Source organism: Lytechinus pictus, chromosome 16, assembly GCF_037042905.1.
Source record: "Lytechinus pictus isolate F3 Inbred chromosome 16, Lp3.0, whole genome shotgun sequence".
Lineage (NCBI taxonomy): Eukaryota > Metazoa > Echinodermata > Echinoidea > Temnopleuroida > Toxopneustidae > Lytechinus > Lytechinus pictus.
Window position 1 is genome coordinate 13,261,570 of NC_087260.1, and position 9,446 is coordinate 13,271,015.

Consider the following 9,446-nt stretch of genomic DNA (forward strand, 5'->3'; position numbering starts at 1 on the left):
TTAGAGCATGCACATTCATAATGATTTGTATAGTCTACTAATTGGAAGAGTATTGCCCTTGCCATGCACGAGAAATGCCAAACTTTGACAAAGGATTCTTAGGCTGCAAAATTTGGCGTTTAGTGTGGCTGGATTCTAGCATTAAGATCATTGGCCCACCTAGAAACGGGGCCCCTACAGGGCTTGAATCTTAAATATATCTTAAAAGTATAAGAGAGTGCCATTGGCCACTGGCCCCGAGACCCCTGCTTTTGCCTGTCACAATTTTCATTTTGCCAGCGATGACGTAATTTCTTGCCAACCAATCATTTTTTTTTTTTGCCGAACGAAATGAAACAGATTCTTGGTGGCAGAATGGGCCCAATTTATTGGTGAAATCGTGGATCCGCCCCGGAGCCAAAGTGATCTGTAGCTAGCTTCTCCATACTGTTCTATATTATACTACGAAAGCATTCATTCGTCTTGGAACGCTCACGTACTATACATGTAGCTACTAACGGATTAGTAGCTCCATGGTATATACGTTGTTATGTGCGTTCCTAAGATCTTGGAAAGGGATTACCAGAGTAAAGTGCGTCCTTAACTTGATCCATGAATAAAAGGGTCTTTAAATCTCCCCCGTTTCATACGCAAATTAAAGCCCCTAGCGCGAAGAAGGCGATGCGTTTATAAAACAAATTCCACAATGCTGAGAACAAAATGGGGACTAAACCATGGAGATTTATCCGCGGATTTAGTAACGGAGATGAAAAGGAGGTCCGTGGAAGTAGGACTATACGGGGATTTAGGATTATGTTCCTAAAATAGATCATAGCGGGATTTTGTTTTCAATTTAATGTTAATAGGCTGTTGCGTTGGCGGCCTGTTTGTAATCTGCAAGCACTAGCTGACTCAAATTTGATACTTTGACCAACCATTATATGTCTACAGTGAAGACTAGACTCCGAACTTTCTGTCTTGCATGGTCTGTGTCAAGTAAGGCAGCCACAGAACATAGTGAATCTAGTCTCACTACTTCAGACCCTGCATTATGTACTTTATGAATTACAAAAAACAAGGGTCTGTGCATGCAGACTACCTTGATTTTAAAGTCGGAACAATGGGGTAAGAAATAAAACAAGAAAATCATTGATATGATTCGATGACTTCGATATAAATTATATTCGAGGACAGATTATAATCGCAAAACTGCATCAAAATTCAATTCCATGTTGAAATATCAAAACCACAAACAAATTAATAAAAAGGGGACTGTTGTCATCATCATCATCATTATCATCATCACCATCATCATTATCATCATCACCACCATCGCCGTCTTCGTCATCATCGAGACGGGCTCACTGGTATTTGCGTCTGCCTCTTAAATGGAAGGTCCTGGATTCAATCTTCGACCGCGTCTTACAAAAAAAAATCGACTTTCTGCCTGTAATTACTAGATCCGTACAAGATGCTTGAAAATATTCGGCGTGTTTTATTTAGAATGAAGAAGGGTATACAAATTGTATTGCACGGGACACGTTAGTAGAAAAACACTTTTAAAAGTGGCTACCCTGGATATATAAAATTCATTGATTTTGGAAAGGTGAAAATTTATCACCATCACGCTCCCTTTTTTCTGTAATGAAAACTTACTGTTATTATCTTCCCATCGCAGAGACCGCCATCAACATTATTATCTTCTATCTTCATCTTAGCGTCTCCATGGCAACGAGTATGAGAGCAGAAGCTCAAGAGTGCGAAGACCTTCCTTGAAGGACCGTGATTGTCTCAGCTTTCCTATCGATCGATTTCTTTCTTGACGAGAATACTCTTGGGACTTAAAAGACAATGGGAAGACAATGAATACACGATGCATGTAATATCCATTGTCGCACCGCCCTACGGCTGATGACACTGCTGCCAAAGGACGTTTATCCCGAGACCAAACTTGAGCAGATATGCAATCAAATCAAGAAGAACACGCAGTTATTGGACACAAAAATACTAAGTGGTACCGTGGTAAGACCGAACCCCTAAGTGCACTTCGCAGAAACCCATCAAAAACATCAAACAAATTCTTGAAGACAAGTGTCTCTTCTTCCAATTTTCAATATATATTTTCCTGTATTAGGTTCATTTTCAAGCTTCTTGGCGTGAAAGCCACTTATCTCTCTTTTAATTTGTTTACATACTAAAATGCGTTAAGTGTATATAATGGTGCTTTTGCATTTCATATTATTGTTGAAGTTCTGAGTTTTATCTCGAAAAGTTCAACGACCAAGAAAAACTAAGGGAAAAGGGTAAAATAAGATTCTACTTTATCAATATCATTTCGGAATATCTCACGAAATTAGATTTTCATTTCAAAAAGATGAAAAAATGGCTTGCTCGCTTCACTCACTCAGATCTCGAGGATTTGTCTGGGTTGTATAGTGCTTATTAGGGCAAAAGTAATTCTAGCTTGCCCTTCATCAGTTTATTATCAGTCCGATGTCTGCCAAACGTATTTCCGATATCGGTTTTATTTATTTATTAATTTATTTATTTATTCATTTATTTATTTATTTATTTGACATCTTTATACAGGGTAACCAATTCAGCTATACACGATAAAAACATTAACAATGATAAAGAGCTGGTTTACAAATGGGTCCTGTTAATTAAAATACATACAAATTATAATGATAAATATATACAGTACATAGTATACAAACTAGACAAGAAATAAATCTTTAAAAATCCAAACCTTCTGTGCCGTCATCAGATTCATCAAAAACACACAGAAGCACCCAAACCCCCACACACACTCCATCACATACTATGGCACATTCTTTGAAGTGTTTATGGTCCTTATGGTCTAACTCTGTGCTAAAATTATGGCAAGCCAAAATGTTTATAATTTGTATATTTCCTATGTCTACGGTGCTCTTTCATCATGCTTTAATCGTGAAGAAAACCGTATTTAGTTCTCGGGGGGGGCCACTTTTCGGGACCCCATGGTCGCGCATGGTATCCACTCGTCAATGGAAGTGCCCCCCCCCCCGGGATTTAGTTTTCAGATGCTTTTGAATTTTTTGATTGTCAAACGCGCTCATATAAATTGAACCTGTACGTTTAGAGATTTGGGTCACAATTGGCTATCCATAGTTAAACGGCAACTTTAAACAAGAGTTTAAATTGAACCCTACTTCAGAATACGGGCCTGTCGGTTACCTTACGATTGGTCTGCGACCCGATTTTAGAATAAAATGTAGTAGAATTTGATGCTAATATTGAGACTTGGAATTTCATACTGTGAAATGTTCTAAATCATCGTACGAATACCTATGTTCAAATCTGTGACTATGCTATCATCCTTCTTAGAATAAAAGCGAATTTAATATCTAGTCGTAATGACGTCATAGCAGTCGTACGATTGGCTACGATTTGAAACTAATTTGGCCTTTACTCCGAAATAAAGGCTTGCAATCTTTCAAAATGGTTATATTAGTATCCTTTCAATTAATCTAAACTTCAAATAAAATTATATGTTCCATTCACATTTTCAGAAAATGAGCAAAATGCGATTTGTTCCAAAATCGGATCGCGAACAATCGTAAGGTGTGCAGTGGCCTTTAGTCACATCGGCGAAACCTACTTCAGACCGATCCATGCTATTACATTATCACCAATGACATACCATCAATCGGTTTGGAGTCTGTTTCGTTGGTGTGACTGTAACCCTGTACCTACTACATTTCTCCCATGTTTGGCAAAGGTGTACTAAACACCCAGCTAATTCTCAATGTACGCTTGGATCCTCTCAAGAAAATAAACCCAAACACCCTAAGAAGGGGCATACAAATTGGAGCTCTTCAGATGGGCAGTTCACAAGGTGATGTGAATAATCAGCGACCGACACAAGAAATGGGTGTTTCTTTCAATACTGTTTGTATCTTATATTTGTTTAGACGAACACAATAACAGTAGTTCCTGTTATATATTTCACACCTTCAGACCGTATTGGTTTCCGCGCTTATAAGAGATTTTTTGCACCTCGGCGCAGAACGCTTTAAAGAACATATAAAATGTATTGACAATGGCTCTTCATGACACTGGAGCAACCAAGAACTCTTTGTGGAAAATTGGTGAATCAAAACAGCAGTTTAATTGGTCCGTGACTCTGGATAAACGACATAATTTAGAATTTGTCGTCAGCTACGAACCTGCTGTTTCTGTTAGCCAATGAATGAATGAATGAATATGAATGAATGAATGAATGAATATGAATGAATGAATGAATGCATAAATGAATGAATGAATGAATGAATACATAAATACATGAATGCATGAATGAATGAATGCATGAATGCATGAATGAATGAATGAATGCATGAATGAATGAATGAATGAATGAATGAATGAATGAATGAATGAATGAATGAATGAATAAGTGAATGAATGAATGAATGAATGAATGAATGAATGAATGAATGAATGCATGAATGAATGAATGAATGCATGAATGAATGCATGGATGATGAATGCATGAATGAATGCATGAATGAATGCATAAATGAATGTATGAATGAATGAATGAATGAATACATGAATGACTGACTGAATGAATGAATGAATGAATGCATGAATAAATGAATGAATGAATGAATGCATGAATGAATGAATGAACGAACGGCCGGACGGACGGACGAACGAACGAACGAATGTATTGACGAATAAAATACGGAATTGTGAATTAATATATAAATGCGACATGCAAGAATGTAATGGTTCAGCCACTATTTTTTCATTTCCTTTCATGTCCCCAACTAATATTCCTTCGTCTTCCATTTAAAGTGCATTTTCAAAAGTAAAATGCAAGGTGAATGAATATGCAACTGTTTATCGCGCACTTGAATCGAGTAAATTTCATTACTTTTCAATTCTGCGTGATATATCTGAGAATATGATAAACTGCAAATGAACAGATTTTATCTCTGTATAAACTGAAACAAAGCTTACCTCTCTCGTAAGGCGTAGAAAAGTATTATTATCCCCCCGTCAGTCTACTAGACAGCAATTGTTTATTCAAATCGTCTTGTGGTTTTATTCTTGGTGCCAATATAAGCAGCAAAACACAATAAAATAATCGATCGTTTCCCTGCCAGACTGCCAGTTTTCTACGATAAAAAAGTGAACATGCATAATAATAGAGATTGGCAGATACACCCATCGGATTACTAGTGGGGGCGGAGACCGGGCTGGGGGGAGGGGGCTTTTAATGCCGCCCATGAAAGGATATGTCGGATGTTTTATCCGCTCGAGACCCGTTTACCACAGTAACTTGTCTTTTTTATCTGAACCAAAAAATCCCCCTGATTTGGGGAAATCAAGGATCTAGCACCCGGATCTAGCACCTCCGCTGAAAAATCGTCCCCATGGTCTGAACAAGTCCTGTTTTATCCGACAGTTGCCATGATAACAAGTGCTTCTCACGGGCAATCAATATCAAGGAAAGTTGTCAGATCTGACAAAAAGTGTCGGAATAAAAATATATTTATGAAGCAACAGTTGTCAACATTGACTAATTTGTCTGCTCAGACATCATAAGTGCGACCACTAGCGTGCAGATGACGGGGGGGGGGCTTAGAGCCATGCTCCCCCCAAATAAATAAATAATAAATGAATAAATAGATAAATAAATAAATGAATAGATAAATAAATAAATGAATGAATGAATTAATTAATTAATTAATTAATTAATTAATTAATAAATAAATGATTAAATAAGTAAATGAATGAATGAATGAATAGATAAATAAACAAATAAATAAATAATTAAATACATAAATATAAACAACAAAAAAAAGTTTCACTGCCAAAAAAATGAAAAGGGAAAGAAAAGGAAAGGGAGAAAGTGAAATAGTATATTGTTTTCTGAATATCATGTCAAGATCCAGCTAAAATTTGAAGATTTCTATTTAAAGGGTCTACAGTTTTGCTCGTTCACTTTGCTCGCTCGCATCTTTTTAGAACTTTTGCTTAATCTGCCATAAATAAACCCCTCAAAATGTTTGACTTATTATGCTACTGAGCGAAACTCTTTGTTTTGATGGGCTGATAAACACTAGCCTCTGACTGTTGCTATGGTAACTGTCAGGGAATTATAAGTTTTCAGTGTTGTCAGGATTCAAACTTTCAAGAATAAGGTAAGCCTACTGATATTTGAAAAGAATAAATGTATTCTATTTTAAAATCACAATTTTTATCATATAAATTTTCCAGATTATCCGATTCTTTTACATTGTTGACTGCCAAATTGTATAACAAAGTGAATTATATATATATATATGCTGTTGTTCTCTGACTCGCTTCGTTTAATCACAAATTTTCAGGAACTGCCGAAAATTCTCAATGACCTCCATTGTTCGGTCTACTTTTGTAGAGTCTGATTTTGAAGCTATTTTCTAGGTTGCACCAAATGACTTACACTACGCTAGTAACCGTGCTTGCTTCCAACGTCTCAACTTCATTTTTTTTTCACATTAATGCTGCCTGCTCGCAGTCTTTCTAAATTTAAACTATAGCCTTGGAGACGACTGAAATTTGATTAGTTGTTTCGTGTAACTCAATCTATTCATGTTACTTAACATGATGAAATTAGAAGTCTACATTGCTGAATGTCACAATGGCGGCATGATATGTATTCTGCAAGAGAGTAGAAGGACAATTTTCTTGACTTCGTAAGGCACTATGTAAGCCTATTTTGCGTCAATGTAACTCAAATAGAATAACGGTGTATGATGGGTTTATCAATACGTTGTCATGGTAATGTAGGAACTAAATTTTCTTTTCAATGAATATGAAGGATGACTCTAATAAGAGGATCCGTTACTGTCGATTTCTTCAAACTGAGAGGGCATAATTATATTCTCTCATCAAAGTAGAACATTCTACCTTCTTCAATTCGTTATACTGGCTCCAAAATATGGAACGGAATTCCGGATTACATAAACAAAAATCTCTGTCAACAACGAGAAAAAATGCTTTTGTCATCATATATATGAATATTATCCATCTTTCGTTTCCTTTTGGTTTATGAACCATGTACAATTGTTGTTGCGGCATTTATATTTTCCCTCATACATTATTTTGTTGAGCACTCTTATCTTATTAAGTAATTCATGTCCTACTCTTCTTTTCTCTGCCTTTTTCCGTCCCTTCGTCTTTCCTCAATATTGTATTTAATGTATATACAGGCGTATCAAGCCTTTGCTTTTAGGGTAGGCCTATACGCCTTCTTCTATAAACCTATGTACATATTTATATTTTTCATGACAAACTGATTTTTGTATGAATTTATGTCTACGAAACATGCAGAAATTTAGGAAATGGAAGAAAATAAATGTTTATTTGTATTGAATTGAATATTTGAGGGTCTTTGTGTGGGGATGCCACTCGTCAAAGAGGAATGAGAAATTCGTGCAACGAACAAATCATAAGCATAGGTATCTGACATGAAATAAATCGTTTGCTGTATGTCGAAACTATCGGAGTGTTTCATTCATTTCATGAAATTGATAGTATAATGTGTTGTCGATGAATTTGAAAGAAAGAAATTGAGAAATCGAAATAGATTGAAACAAATGATTCAATAAATAAACGGGTGAATATGAATAGAAATAAAGAAATGAATAAAAAAAATAATGAAAAAGGCGATGAATTCATGAAATAATCAAGTTTGTATCAACTACTTGAATCTACCCCCCCCCCCCACCCTTATTAACGTTCTATACTCTCGGGCCCGTATTCTGAAGTCAGGTTTAACTAAGACCACGGTCTAATCTGTGCTAAAATTATGGGGAGCCAAAGATTCTGTTTGTATGGTATCTTTGTTATGTTTAATATTTTGTCTCCTTTCACCTTTATAATAAAGGAAAATACTTCAGTCGTCATTCCCAGATAATTATGAATGATTTGAGTGTCAAACGAGTTAATAAATTGGATGTGTACTGCTAAGGATTTGTGCTCCAATTGGCTCTCCACAGTTAACTTTAAACCAGTGTTCAGAATACGGGCCAATGTGTTGAAACAAGATACACGATTAAAGGAAAGTGAAGGGAAAAGAATCGAGGTGGGGGGGGGGGGGAGAAAGAATTATGTAACATCGAAACAAAATGATAAGTTAGTCGGTATAGCTCTTAAAAACTGGCCTAGAATTAGTACGGACACGTAATGGATTGATTCATATGGGAAATGAACACATTAACACATGGCCCTGGGAAGCTGCTGTACTGAAGCAGGCCCCTAGATTTCCCTTGAGGTGCTGCGTGTATTATTCTCCATAGGCAGCACCCCCTGGAATTCTGGTAGGTGTTTTTTTTTAATGGAGAAATGTAACCCCCAAACCCCCCAAATATGTGTAGTAAAGCCCTTTTTTCTTTTTCTGTTTTTGCTTGTCGAATTTCTCGGGAACAAAATAACATTCATTGTGTATATATAGTGAAACCCTTTTTTCTGGTAAAAATTTACATCAGCACCCCCAGTAAAAAAAGTTGTGTTCATCTATTTTCTCCTACTCATCATCTTAATCAACACATCATCTTCACCCGCCTCCTCTTTTTCCTCCTTCTCCCCCTCCTCTCCCTCTCCTCCTCCTCCTCCTTCTCCTCCCCCCCCCCCCCTCCTCCTCCTCCTCCACCGGGCCCGATACTCTTCCTCCGCCACTATCCTCCCCTTTCTCCTCCTTCGCCACGCTCTTTTGCCTGTTTCTCCATACCACCATACCATCGCCACGACCTCCCATTCTCCTTCTCCCCCTCCCCTTGCCTCCCTCCTCCACATGGGCTCCTATATCCCATCCTCTTCCTTCTCCTCCTTTATCCTATATTGTTCATTGTTTTCTTCCAAATTCGAATTATAACAAATTCCGTGCAACTGTTATTTTTGTACCACATTGTAAGACAAGATCTGAAGAGACCTTTTTTCCAAACCCATGCATAATTTATACAAGATGAATTCTCCCTTGGGATTCTGTTTTTTAACCAGCATCAAACCTTGATTCTTTGTAATTTATTCACCAGATAAATACCGCAAAATGCAACGCCAAAGTAGAACGACACGAGACCAAGAAACTCGAGCTTTTAACCAATGATCAATACGAGGGTTAAAAACAAAGCACCGTATCAATGAAACGGCCTTGGTGATATGTAGGGCATAGAGGTCACTCATTGTTTCACAATTTGACCGCAAAACGTTATATACAATCTTCAAAGTTGTCAACATGGGGTTGCAGGCGTAATGCGTCCCACTTTCTCCTTTAAAGGACAAGTCCACCCCAACAAAAACTTGATTTGAATAAAAAGAGAAAAATTCAACAAGAATAACATTGAAATTTCATCAAAATCGGATGTGAAATAAGAAAGTTATGACATTTTAAAGTCTCGCTTCATTTCACAAAACAGTTAAATGCACATCTCGGTCGG